At 32.6% G+C, this 15038-nt stretch overlaps 1 non-coding gene across 1 annotated transcript; it reads left to right on the forward strand.

Moving 5' to 3' along the window:
* The first annotated feature begins 1916 nt into the window (after nucleotides 1-1916).
* On the forward strand, nucleotides 1917-2024 carry LOC131175156 (small nucleolar RNA R71). Its single transcript, XR_009145318.1, has one exon. It is a non-coding gene; the product is annotated as a small nucleolar RNA R71 (small nucleolar RNA).
* Nucleotides 2025-15038: the final 13014 nt, after the last annotated feature.

The following is a 15038-nucleotide window of genomic DNA, read 5'->3' on the forward strand; positions in this document are numbered from 1 at the left end:
TCTTTCCATCACATAAGAAGATCCTTATTGCTTTGTCTAAAAATCCAACCATTTCTTTCTTGACGACCTTTGGTGCATCTTTTTCTTTGAGAGATGGTTGCTTGACCTCATTTTTCTCCACTTGCTCAAGTTGAAAGATTGGTGCCATATGACAAGGTGGATTACTCTTCAAATGTTGATCAAATACAGCCTCTTTTGGGTTTTCATCATTGATAGTCCCTTCATGGACAAGACAACTTTCAAGAGAAGCCTTTGGATAGCTCTTTCTAAAGTGCTCTTTTGCTAACTCATCAACTATATCAATTCTCAAACAAGAGTCTACATCTTCATGTTGCTTCTTCTTGTCATTGCCAATATTGAAGACTAACTGATCCTCTCCGACTCTAAGAGTAAGCTTTTCACCTTTCACGTTTATCAAAGCTCCAGCTATAGCCAGGAAAGGCCTCCCCAAAATGATTGGCATATGAGAATCCTCTTCCATGTCCAAAATGACAAAGTCAACTGGGATGTAAAATTTTCCAACCTTCAGTGGTATATTTTCTAAGATCCCTTCTGGATACTTAATTGATCTTTCTGCCAACTGAAGAGAAATGTGGGTCGGCTTAATATCTCCCATGTTAAGCTTCTCATAGATGGAGAGGGGCATAAGGCTTACACTAGCCCCTAAATCACATAAAGCTTTTACAGAACATAATTCCCCAATGTGGCATGGAATTGAAAAACTCCCTGGATCCTTGAGCTTTGGAGGAAGTTTCCTTTGGAGGATAGCACTGCATTCCTCAGTTAAGGCTACAGTCTCATAATCTTCAAGCCTCCTCTTATTTGAGAGAATTTCTTTTAGAAACTTAGCATAAGAAGGCATTTGGGAAAGAACATCGATAAAAGGCACATTTATATATAGCTTCTTCAAAACCTCTAAGAAATTCCCAAATTGCTTATCAAGCTTGGCTTTTTGAAATCTCTGTGGAAAGGAAAGCTGCGGCTTGTAAGGCTCTGGAGGTATGTATTTCTCTTCTTTCTCTTCAACCACCTCTTTACCTTTTTCTGCACTCTCTTGTTTTTCATCTCCCTCGACATCTTTCTCATTTTCTCTCTTCTCAACTTTTTCACTCTTCTTAGTATGCACTATTTTACCACTCCTTTGTGTAATGGCATGACATTGCTCCCTTGGATTTTCTGTTTGACTAGGAAGTTTCCCCATAGAATTGGTACTTGATGAGCATGCTTGTTGTACAATCTGATTTTCCAGCATCCTATTGTGTGTTTGCATTTGTTCCAGCCTTGCTTTCATCTCTCTCATCTCTTCATCATGCTTAGTTTGATTAGCATGAATTTGTTGTAATAAAGCCTCTGTGGTGGAACTTTGTTCTTGCTGTCTTGGTAGAGGTGCAGGAATTGCATTCTTTTGCTGAAAATTAGGTGGTGGTTGCCTAGGTTGTTGGTTTTGATGCCCTTGTTGTTGTGGTTGAAAGTTCTGTGTTGAAGCTTGATTTTGCTGATTCTCCCATGAAAAATTGGGATGATTCCTCCAAGCATATGAAGGATAATCTACTCCACAGCTCATTGTTCCTTATGCATAAGTAACTTGTTGAGAACTTCCAGAGCATGATGATGAACTGACTAGCATACTTAAATCCTCCATTTTCTTAGCAAGGACATTAGTGAGTGCATCAAATTTGGCATTGATCATGTTGAATGGATCAAGCTCATACATTCCAGCAACTTGCCTTTTTTGAGTTAGAGTTGACCCTCTTGGACTACTCCATAAATGACTGTTCTTTGCTATTTTCTCTAACAACTCATAAGCTTCATCTTCATGCTTAATGATGAATTCCCCTCTAGTTTGAGCATCAATGATTCCTCTGATAGCAGGAGTGACATTTGTGGAAAAATTCAGGTTTATCATCCATTTAGGAATGGCATGATGTGGACATTGTCTCTCTAACTCCTTCCATCTCATCCATGACTCATAAAGAGTCTCATCTTCTCTTGGTCTAAAAGCAATCATTTGATTCCTCAACTCTTGAGTTTTTCCAAGTGTAAAGTATAGGGTAAGAAATGCATCAGTGAGCTGCTCCCAATTTGTAATTGAGTTGTGAGGTAATGAATCAAGCCAATCCAATGCTTTATCTTTCAAAGAGAATGGAAACAATTTTAGCCTTGCTGCATCATTAGACACTCCAGGTTGTTTTTACATATCACAAATCATAGCAAACTTCTTTAGATGTGTGTGTGGATTTTCAGAAGGATGTCCTCCGAACAGAGAATTCTGAATCATTTGTAGTACTCCAAAATCCATCTTATAACTATTTGTATCAATTCTTGGTCTTGCTATACTCTTTCTTAAGTCATCAAAATGAGGAAATGCATGATCCATCATACTTCCCTTAGACACATTATTAGCATTTACAACCTCTTCACCTTGGGCTACATTTTCATTATTTCGATTATTTCCAGCATTAACACCTCCAATTCTAATTCTTTCATCAGCCATGTCTGCTTCAATTTCAGTTTCTCTCAAGGCTTCTTTTCTTTTTCTGATTTCTTTCTTGTTGGCTCTACAAAATTTCTCAATTTCAGGATTAAACAATAAGGATGTGTCACTTGTGCTTCTAGATCTTCTCATAAAAGATTAAGAGTACCTAAAAAAGAATAAACAAACACAAAATGAAAAGATAACAAAGATAAAACTATAAACAACTAAAATAATCAAGAATTCAATCTTAAATAAATAACTCCCCGACAACGGTGCCAAAAACTTGATGAGTCCCAACCGCAAGTGCACGGGTCGTTCAAGTAGTGTAACACCCTAGGCAAATCCCACATCGACAAAACACGGGAGAGATGCTGGGTTCATAAGTTGATAGTTCCTAACCCCTATTAACGCGTTTTAAAACCGTGAGGGCTTTGACTCAGAGCGGACAATATCACTAGTGGGCCAGGCCATTACATTTGTGGTATCAGAGCCGCTCCGCGTGCAACCTTGAACGATGGTGGGGCAAACCTCAGCGAGGACGCTGAGTCCCATAAGGGGGGTGGATTGTAACACCCTAGGTAATCCCACATCGACAAAACACGGGAGAGATGCTGGGTTCATAAGTTGATAGTTCCTAACCCCTATTGACGAGTTTTAAAACCGTGAGGGCATTGACTCAGAGCGGACAATATCACTAGTGGGCCGGGCCATTACAAGTAGTATAGAAAAAGATATCATTCCCACGAGGAGTTGTGTTAATAATTGAATTTTTTATGTAAAATAAAGTATGTTAAAACAATATTTTAATCAGATTTTATAAAAGAAATTTAGGAATTTTAAGCATAAGGTATGAAAATGCAAAACTAAATTCAAACAATAACTAATTTAATAATTCGCAAAATAAAGAAATTGATTAATATTAATAATGAAAATTAATAAAATGAGATTAAACTAAACACTCAAAAGTAAAATTCCCGACAATAATTGATAAAAGATGATTCTGGAGTTAAGGATTCATATTTAAGTCATTTTGGGATTTTCCCTAGCTAGCCCAATCCATGAAATTTATGAGTTTAAAGGAGATTAATTCTAAAATCCTTTGAAAACTCTTTCGAGTGAGACAAAGAGTGCCTTAATTAACTTAATCCTACTTTCGTGGAGTTAAAATTAACCAAGACCCATTAGGTTCTTTAATCAATCTATTAAAACCCTCTTAACCCTTAGTCTATTTCTAGATCTAAGTTAATTAAGTCCAATTTCTTGATTAACTATCACTTGGTCTTCTCCTTTCGGTGCTTCAACCAAGGATTAAGAACATAACTTAATGGGGCCCTTCATTAAGCATGTGAATAAGCACACAAGAAATGGATTAAACCTCATAAATTTCATTAAATTGGGACTAACCCAGTTCAAATCCACAAAAATAACTAAAATATTACATCCCTTACTCCAGAATCAAAGAAAACTACTCAAAATCCATGTTTAACACAAGAAATTTTAAGTAAAAGAGGAAATAAATCATGAAAATAAACTAAAACTAAAGAAATCCGAAACAAGAAAGGTAGTAAATATGCAAGAAAGGAAAGAAAACTCCAAATCTGTTTGGAATGGAGGGGGTGACGTTTTAGCTCCCTTTTCTTAACTCTTCAGCTGCTGCCCTCTTCTTTTCTTTTTCCTCCCCCCTTCTAAAATGAGATAAGAGCCTATTTATATCTTTTTCTCTGACAAGGAGCCCTAAAATGGTGTGTTTGAGGTGTGATTTTTCTGAGGGAATCTTCTGCCAGCTCATTATGAAGTCTTTATGGGACTGCATAAGTGGACTGCATAAGTTATGCAGTCCCTTATGCAATTTTCGGCTGGTTTCTGGCTCTCTGTGCGAAACTGCATGAGCAGGGTGCAAAACTGCATAAGTTATGCAGTTTTCTGTGAGGTCGCATAAGCAAGGCACGAATCTGCATAAGTTATGTGGCAACTTATGCAGATTTTTGCAGGTAGTGGGAACAGTTTCTTCTCCTTATGCAGAACTGCATAACTTATGCGACAAGTTATACGCAATTTGGCCGATGCATATTTCAACTTTGAAATTTGTTTTTGACATCTTTGGCTGTAGAAGTCACTCCTCAATGGCAAAATTTCTTTTTAGTCCTTCAAAAGCACCATTTTTCCTACAAAACAAAGTAAAAATTACAAATTAATCAAAAATTGGCAATTATGAAAAACTAACTAATTAACTAATGAAATTAGCTAAAAGTGGCTAATAATCAAATAAAATGGCTATGAAATTAAACCTAAATGGCTATGCAAAATGTATGCATCAAATCTGTGCACTTGCAAACACATATCAAGCTTTTGGCGCCATTGCCGAAGATCGGTGCTTTGATATAAAAGTAGTTAATTTTGCTAGTAATCTAGATATTTCTTTCCTTTTTATTTCATTCTTCTGCTTTGTTATGTTATTTTTCTTGTGATATACTTCATGATGTTTCATCAACAAATAATCACAAATTTTGCTCAACAACACTTAGAGCCATTTTATGCTACTTGGGGAAGGTTCAATGATAAGATGGAGATATTCTCTTGTCACAATCTTTCAAATTGGTATCTTACTCTTTGTTTTTATAATGGACTAGAAGATACTATAAGAAATTGGGTGGATAATGGACATGGGCAGCTGGTGGTCATCTTTTACATAGAAACCATGAGAAAATAGTTCAATTATTAAATGATATGGCAGATTATGACTACCATTCGCGTTGGGATCCATCAATACTGGATTGGAGTCATCAATATCCTATTGACACAGACCATTCATTTGAGCATCAGGAAGATAAGAGTTCGACACTTGAAGAGATAGTTGCTCGAATTGAAAAATGAGTTAAACAAAAATTGGCGTTAGATTTTGATGAAAATCAATTGCTGAAACAAGATATGGAGAATGAGAAAACTTTTTAGGAATATGAACTTCAACTTGAAAAGATGAATTCAAGGTTTGAAGAGATAATAGCTCAGTTGTAAGAAACAATGAGAGAGGATAGTGAAATCTATCGATGAAACAAAATTTAGATAATGATGGCACTTCATGGGAAAATGAGAATCAATCAAAAGAGAAGAATTCAAGACTTGAAAAGGTGTGTGGTTAGTTAGAAAAATTTTGATAATCAATCTAGAATAGAGGATGAGACTTTTGATAGCCCAATGGTGTATAATGAGGTCCTACTCTATGATGATGAATCAAAAACTAAAGGTAGGAAGAGTAAGTTGACATACGAAGAATCTTCATGAAAATTTGAGCCTTCAAAAGGAAATAGAGCCTATAGTGGAAGAACACAATTCTTTTGAAGTTGTGGGTCATTAGAAGAGTTTCCACATGAAGAAGAGTAGCAAATGGAGCTGGTGGATGAAGAAGATGTGAGCTTATTGATGGTACTACCACATATGCCACTCGAGGATCCTTACCTCTCAATGACAACACCCTCACCATGCTATGTTCTCACTGAGCTAAAGGAAAAATTGGAGTATCCTTCCTAAGGATATCAGTCAAAGCTAAGTGTTATTCATGCTAGGCGTATAATATTTCTAAATATGACCAATCTTGATAATGTCTCAAACTATGACCCAGAAGTAGTATTATACAATAGCTACTATAGGCGGAGGCTACTCTTTGATGAGCAATTATCCAAATGGTCAAGCTAAAGACCCAAAACAAGCACTCTTGAGAGGCAACCCAAGCTAAAGATTTTGATATCCTTTTTTTTTTTATCATTTCTTTTAAGTTCTGTTCACATTTAGTTGCATTTAATTTTAGATTAATTGTAATTAATCTGTTTCCCCAAATTTTGATTGGTATTGTCTTCCTTTGGCTATAGGTATATAAGAAGGAAAAGAAAAAAAGATTGCTTGAGGTTTGAACAAAGGAATGGAAGGTTAAGTTTGGTAGAGTAAAGGGAAAAGGCACGCATCAAAAAGAGTGACTCTAATCTTTTGTTGCCGTAATAAAAATTCATTGTGTTTATGATTAAGTCATTGGAAATCAAATTCTTGATTTTGAAGCGATATATTTGATTTTCATCATATTACAGTTTGATGCATATCTTACGTTTGATGGATTTTTGTGAAGTGGAATTTTGCTATTTTTTTAGAAAAATGTAAGAAAAATGCTAATTTTTGTGTGTGGTTTTGTTTTAGTGTCATATTGCATTAGATCCCAATTTTATATTGAATTGGAGTGAAATTGTAATGGCCCGGCCCACTAGTGATATTGTCCGCTCTGGGCTGAAGCCCTCACGGTTTTAAAACGCGTCACTAGGGGTTACGAACCACCAACTTATAAACCCAGTATCTCTCCCGTGTTTTGTCGATGTGGGATTTGCCTAGGGTGTTACAATCCACCCCCCTTATGGGACTCAGCGTCCTCGCTGAGGTTTGCCCCACCATCGTTCAAGGTTGCACGCGAAGCAGCTCTGATACCACAAATGTAATGGCCCGGCCCACTAGTGATATTGTCCGCTCTGGGCCGAAGCCCTCACGGTTTTAAAACGCGTCACTAAGGGTTACGAACCACCAACTTATAAACCCAGTATCTCTCCCGTGTTTTATCGATGTGGGATTTGCCTAGGGTGTTACAGAAATAATTTTTGAGAAATAGTAAATATCATGCATAGGTGGTGTCACGACCCAGGGATGGGTTTGGGACGTGCTTGTTCAACCAGCTACGCAATGGGGTGGAAACTTCGTGTCCCACATCGGAAATGGGAAGAAAAGATTTGGGCCATATATGCGGGAGCCTTCCTCACCTGGTCAGCGCGCTTTTGGGAATGAAACCTCACAAGGGACAAATCCGTGAGGCCCATGGGCCAAAGCGGACAATACTAATTGGAGAAGGATCGGGCTGTTACAATTTGGTATCATAGCCTGGTTTCCCTCTAGTACGGTGTGTGGTGCGAGGATGCACCAGGCGAAAGCTGGTGGGCTTGTCACGACCCAGCGATGGGGTTGGGACGTGCTTGTTCAACCAGCTACGCACTGGAGTGGAAACTTCGTGTCCCACATCGGAAACGGGAAGAAAAGATTTGGGCCATATATGTGGGAGCCTTCCTCACCTGGTCAGTGCGCTTTTGGGAATGAAACCTCCCAAGGGACAAATCCGTGAGGCCCATGGGCCAAAGCGGACAATACTAACTGGAGAAGGATCGGGCTGTTACAGGTGGGAGTTGGTTATGGGTAGCTATGGGATTCATTATCTAAAGGTTTAAAATAAATTTGCAAAGAAAACAAATTTTATGAGAAACAGTAGAGGTCATGTTTTATGTGAGTTTGCATAAGATTCCATATAGTTAGGCATGATCTTTTCTGTTCAATTGTGGTCCTAACTTGTTACTTTTTTCTTAATGGAGCATTAAACTTAATGGCTGGGTTTGAGAATGTCTCCAAGGCGCATGGTTAGCCATGTGTTTTTCCATGGCTAGCTGTGCACCTTTTTTCATTCATAATTGTGATTTCATGGGCAAAAAGTTACATGGCTTCATGTGAGAATCTCTCCAAGCCACATGGCCACCCATGTGCCTCTCGGTGCTTGGCAATGAGTAATTTTTCACCCTGAACCGTGCATGTCCTCTTCCTTTTGTAATTGTTCTTTTGTTTTCTTGTGTTTTCATTGGTTCATTTCACTTTACCATAAGTCATGTGATTTTATTTTGTCTTATTATGCATACTTTTAGTTAACAACATCTTCTTTTCTCCTCAAAACAAACACACACTTATCTTTCTTCCTTCATAAATATTTTACTTTACTCCATTGTAGTTTCCATTTTCATGGCACATTTTTCTTTGTTTATCCATTGAAGACAATGTCTTTGATAAGTTGGGGGTGCATATTTTATTTCATTTTTATTTTTTTGTTTTATTTTTTACATAAAATTTTTATTTTGTTTATTTTGTAAAATATGGTTGTAATTTTTTATTAAGAAATTTAGAAGAAAATAATTTTGTCCATTGTTGTATTTAATTATTTCAATCTAAGTTGAAGAGATAAATATGTAATTTAGTTAATTTTTTATTTGTGATATGCATAAATGGGATTCTATGCAATTAATGATTATTTTTGCTTCACCAAACTTGTATATTTATTTTATTCTATCTATGAAAACAAAATGTGGATAGTGTGTTTAAGAAATGAATTAAGCAAAATAATTTTGTTTTTAATGTGAGAGTTAATTAATTATTGTGATTGGAGCATGCATTGATCTTAATTGATGTTCCTTCTTTTGATATATATATTTATACATAGTTTAAAAAAAAAAAAAAGATTAGCAAAATAAAATTGCACAGTCTATTCCGCTGGTTGGAGTTGTAAATAACCAAGAAAATTCATAAGTCCTGTATTTGTTTTTGAGTTGAACAACAGCTTGAATTATGAATATGCAAAGCACTTTGAATTTGTGATTGCTAAGTAACCAGGTGCCTTCATGACTAATATCGGTATTCGCATAAAAAAGCAAATGACGATATAAGGAAGAGTACCAAAAATGTTGTTTAGAAAAAAGAAAGGAAGAGAAAGAAGAAAATGTAAATAAATAAGAAACAAAGGAATAAGGAATTAAAAATTAAGGTTTTTGCATATTTTAACTCATAATGATTAATTGATTTTCATTTCTATTTTGTTTGGTTATGATTTTTGAATATCCTAGGAATACTATCTCATTAGTGAAAATAGAATAATGAAATTATATGTTTGATTGGAGTGCATAGTTTAATTGCTTTATTGTTATTTAAAGGAAGCAAAATGATTATTAATACCCTGTGATTTGCGTGTTTTATTAATAGGAGTCTGAGATTTTTTTTTTATCTAAGGGCTTATATTATTATGTCGTTAGTACTTAAGGATAATTACTAAACAGCGTCAATTTCTATTGATGTGGCAAGTCTCTTAGTGCTATAGAATTAGCGTGTTGATTAGGTCTCACATATTTAATTGTATATAATCATATCATCTATTTAGTGCCAAGTTAAGAAGAATGGGAAAAAAAACAGAATATGCTGACATTTACTCCCTATTGTGAGGAAATCAATAAGCATACTGATATATAACACTAGCTTATAGGAGTATTGGGAGACTTGTCACAACAGCATACATTGACGCTATTCAGTAATTTTATTTTTAAGTGCTACTATCGTAACAACATAGACTCTTAAGTGGAAAAAAAAAAAGAAAAAAAAAACCTCAATTCCCTGTTAATAAAACACACAAACCACAATGTAATAAAATGTACTTTTCATTATTGTTATATTTATTTATTTAAGACTGAAACGCGCGAATTCAAAGTTTTAGAGGCAACTCTATGAGCTAAATTAAAGCTCATTAGGTATCATTTTATTTAATTAACCATGTTGATTGCATGGTAGGCTAACTTATATGTATATCCTAATTGAACGTATCTCTATGTTTAATTAAGTGCTCTTCAACATTAATTTGAAGGATGAAAAGAAGAAGAAAGATGGTCCTTCAAGTGTAGGTCCTTCAAGTGTAGGTTGCTACATGAATGAACATTGCGTATCAAGAGAGAAAGCGATAGAAGAAATTAAAAAAATGCGTGAAAATGCATGAAAAGACATGAATAAAGATTGCTTGAAGCCAACTGCTGTGTCAAGGATTCTGCTCAAATACTATCTCATCCTTGCACACACAATACAATTTGTTTATACGAATGGTGATTACTTATATATTATAATTAATCTAATTATTTAACTTAAATGTAATAAAATAAAATAATTATATTTAAAAGATTAAAGCTTTAGTTAAATAATTATAAAATTTATTTTCTATTAAATAATTATAATTATAAAAAATTTAAATACATTATAAAATATATAATTATTTACTTATTTATTTTATTAATAAAATAAAATTTAAGAAATTAAATCATTTCAAATTAAATTAATTTAAATGAAAATAATTAATTTATTAATGGAATCAAACTTTAGAGAATAAGTTCTTCTCATAAAAATATAAAATCTAACTTATAATTTTTAACATACTCCAAAAATTAATTTATAATATACTCCAACACATAAGTCCAAATTAAACTTTATGTCAACTTCCAATAAGTCATCACACGTGCGTGCTATCACAATAAAAATGTGGATATCATTTTGCTTTACTGTGAAAGCATCTTTTGATGTTGATATTTATCTAAAACTTGATTAGGGACAATAATTTATTTTGTCTCTTATTTCATTTACTATTATTTGATAGGGACCAACAAAATGAATAGTCTCCTATTTTGTCCCCTTGGATCCTAATTTTGTGGTGATATTTTTTTAATAAAAAAATATTTTTAAAATAAATGAATATATTATTAAAAAGAAATTAATTTTAAAAATTAAAGACAATACTACTATCATAATTATGATTGATTATCTATTTTATAAATTTAATAAATTTATTTTTTTGTATTATTAGTTCAAAGAACTTCTTTGGGGTACAGTGATGTAACGATGGACATATATCAGTATTTGATGAGTACCGGCGGTTATGGAGCTTTCCGGCAACATCCTTCTTTGGAATGGAAAATATTGTAGGGATGATCATGGAGCTTGAGTGGATAGAAATGAAGCAAAAATTGTCAATGCTTGTGGGTTAATTTCTCGCCAGGAAAATGACTTAGCAACCCTCACAAACTGAGGATTGCTTGAAGCCCACTGGATTGCCAAGTACTCTTCTCAAGTATTATCTCAACCTTTCATGCACAATAGTGTTATCTCTCTCTCTCTCTCTCTCTCTCTCTCTCTTCACATATCTTATCTCTCTTTCTGTTTTCTTATTCTTCTTTTTTCAAAAGGACAAAATCACAATTACCTCTAATTCCAATATTTGAACAATAATCTCAAAGAAATTCTCAAAGTTTCGATAGTCCAATCTCATAAAATATATATACATATAAAAATCCAAAAATAGAAATTATATTGCTCAAAAAAATTTCAATGGAAGCGAGAGAGAGAGAGAGGGGGCGTGTTCTAATTGTAATAAACAACTTTTTTAAGAAATTGTAAAATTTCAATAAAGAAATATATAAATAAATTTCACAATTTCAATCAAAATTCTATAGCCCAATTACAACAATATAAAAGACATGTATAAAATAATTAAAACCTAAGAAAGAAGAGAAAGAAAAGAAACTAATTAATAAAGTAATATCCTACCATTGTCATCCCTGATATGTAAGCCTCATATCGCTTGAAAGCAATTCGACCAGCATCCCTCAATCTCAGTCTTCAATTATTTTTATTTGTTATAGTCATTCAATTTGAGATAAACTAGCAGCTATTTATTCAATATGTAAATGACACTATTGTTGCAATTGTGTTTATTTAATATTTTTATTACTTATTAATTAGTACTATATGTTAAAGAGGTTTTTAAATATTAACTTATTAACATAAATTAAATTTTAAATGTTATTATAAATTATATTTCAAAAGTAATTTAAATTAAATTGCAACTTTTTAGACATTGCCCACTTCTATTATGTTATAAATGGCAATAGAGATTAGCATAAGAATTACAAAAGCACAAGAATTCTTATTTTTTAAATTTTATTTGAATTAATTATGTCATACCATATTTTCATTTTAATTCAATTAATGTTATCTAATATTTATTTTAGAAAAGGAATTTTACATAAATTTTTCTATCATCATTTTCTCCATCGTCTTTAAACTTATAGCATAAAAATCAAATTTCATCAATAATTGATTCAACAAGTTTATATATATATATATATATATATATATATATATATATTCAAATTATTTTTATTAAATTAATATTATACAGCACGTGAAATTTTTTAATCCATGTCTTTTCCTATTTCACATTTTTTTCAAAGTTAATATGTTAATATGAAGGAAAAATACCAAATTAATTAATCTAATAGATTCCCTTCAAACACATAAAAAAGTTGAAACATTAAAATAATGATATTTTGAACATATTACATGCAATCGTATACCAAATATGTGAAAAAAAAAAAAAAAAACATGAAAGAGAATTTTGATCAACATATCAAGTAAATAATATAATATAAATAACTAAAATTCTTATTTAATTATATTTTTACCAACATTTTATAATATTATTCAAGGAACTAAAATATTGGTCGAGACAAAAAAAAATTATAAAAATCTTCTTTTAGAAATGAAAGACTTGTACCATCACTAATGCTATATGTAAAATTATATGATATTAAATATATTAAATGTATAAAATTTTGATTTAATATTTAATATATAATTATAAAAATTATCATATATAGAGAAATTTTATTTTGCAATTTTACAACATTTGAAGATGTGGAATAATTTATCTAGAACAATAATAATATTGGGTATCAAAATTTTTTAAATATTTATATGTTATACTAAACTAATTAAATTTTAATATTAATTATTATAATATTTTAAATTACATAATTAAATATAATATTTAATTTTATATTTATATAAATAAAATAGTTACATCTTGTAAACTATTTGATGCCCGCGCTTGAAATATGATGAATTTAAATAGTATATTAATCATGCTTAGGACATATTTGGGTTTAGAAAATAATGGCCATGATGGATTTAAATTGGATTTGAAGTTTATATATCACGCATCATTATTCAAACTCATTTATATAAATAATTAATTAAATATAAAATATATATTTTTAAAATAATATTTATAATTTTTATATATTATATTTTTAAAAAATAAAATTAAAATATTTGATAAAATAATTAAAATTTTAATATATTAATTATTAATTAAAATATATAAAATTAAATGAATTTAACTATTTTTTTGGGTACAATAATTGGAATAAGATGATTTTCGTGGTCCCAATATTGAATTTTATTTAGGAGGTGTAACACCCTAGGCAAATCCCACATCGACAAAACACGGGAGAGATGCTGGGTTTATAAGTTGGTGGTTTGCAACCCCTATTGACGCGTTTTAAAACCGTAAGGGCTTCAACCCAGAGTGGACAATATCACTAGTGGGCCGAGCCATTATGTATCAGAAATGTAACAGCCCGGCCCACTAGTGATATTGTCCACTCTGGGCTGAAGCCTTCACGGTTTTAAAATGCGTCAATAGGGGTTGCAAACCACCAACTAATAAACCCAGCATCTCTCCCGTGTTTTGTCGATGTGGGATTTGCCTAGGGTGTTACAATCCACCCCCCTTATGGGACTCAGCGTCCTCGCTGAAGTTTGCCCCACCATCGTTCAAGGTTGCACGCGGAGCGGCTCTGATACCACAAATGTAATGGCCCAGCCCACTAGTGATATTGTCCGCTCTGGGCCGAAGCCCTCACGGTTTTAAAACGTGTCGTTAGGGGTTACAAAACGCCAACTTATAAACCCAGCATCTCTCCTGTGTTTTGTCGATGTGGGATTTGCCTAGGGTGTTACAATCCACCCCCCTTATGGGACTCAGCGTCCTCGCCGAGGTTTGCCCCACCATCGTTCAAGGTTGCACTCGGAGCAGCTCTGATACCACAAATGTAACGGCCCGGCCCACTAGTGATATTGTCCGCTCTGGGCCGAAGCCCTCACGATTTTAAAACGCGTCAATAGAGGTTACGAACCACCAACTTATAAACCCAGCATCTCTCCCGTGTTTTGTCGATGTGGATTTGCCTAGGGTGTTACAGGAGGTTTAGAAAAATAATAATTAGCCGTTTGTTTGTTGTGGTGGATAATCAGAATCCAAAGAGCACGCTTAAGTCTTATCCAATTTCCTATGATGTGCTTTTTTTCGTGGTACAATTGCCCTTGAAATGGTTGTGGAGTCCCAAGTACTATATCGAAATGTCGAATAACAAAATGCCAAAAGAATAGAAAGAAAACTTTGATTGATTGATTGATTACAAAGTGATTATAAGATTACAAAAATTAAATATAAGTCTTGAAAAGTAAATGTGATAACTAAAAATTTAAAAATTAATATAGTAGAAGATAAATTAATTATTAGAGTTTGATTTGATTGATTTGTTGGCCTTTTTTGTCGCTATTCATCTGATATTTATAGTTTTTCCTATATTAAAAGAGTCAAAGAGATCACGATTCTGTAGTTGATAGAATTTACCTTTATTATCTGTAAATAACCTCTTCTAACTACTCTCTTTGCTAAATGTCTGCTAACTTCTTTCTTATATTTATTTTTCATATATTTATCTACTAATTTTTTTTCAGACTTATAATTAATTAAATTAATATAATAAAATTAATTAAATTAATTTTAAATATAAAAATAATTAATAAATAAAATTAATTATTTTAATACAAACAAATGCAATGAAATTAATTTAATTAGTGAGGATTCAATCTTCTACTTACAAATAAGTTTAAAGACGCTCATACTCTGTATATATTAATAACATAATTATGGAAAGAATATCATTATTAGATTAATTAGGACTATCTTCTGATGTCTTCGAAACTGAAAATTAAATATAATTATTGGAAACAGAAAGAGATTATCAACATTTGAGGCATATTTCTCTTTAGATTATCAAAC

This window comes from Hevea brasiliensis, chromosome 16 (assembly GCF_030052815.1).
Source record: "Hevea brasiliensis isolate MT/VB/25A 57/8 chromosome 16, ASM3005281v1, whole genome shotgun sequence".
NCBI lineage: Eukaryota > Viridiplantae > Streptophyta > Magnoliopsida > Malpighiales > Euphorbiaceae > Hevea > Hevea brasiliensis.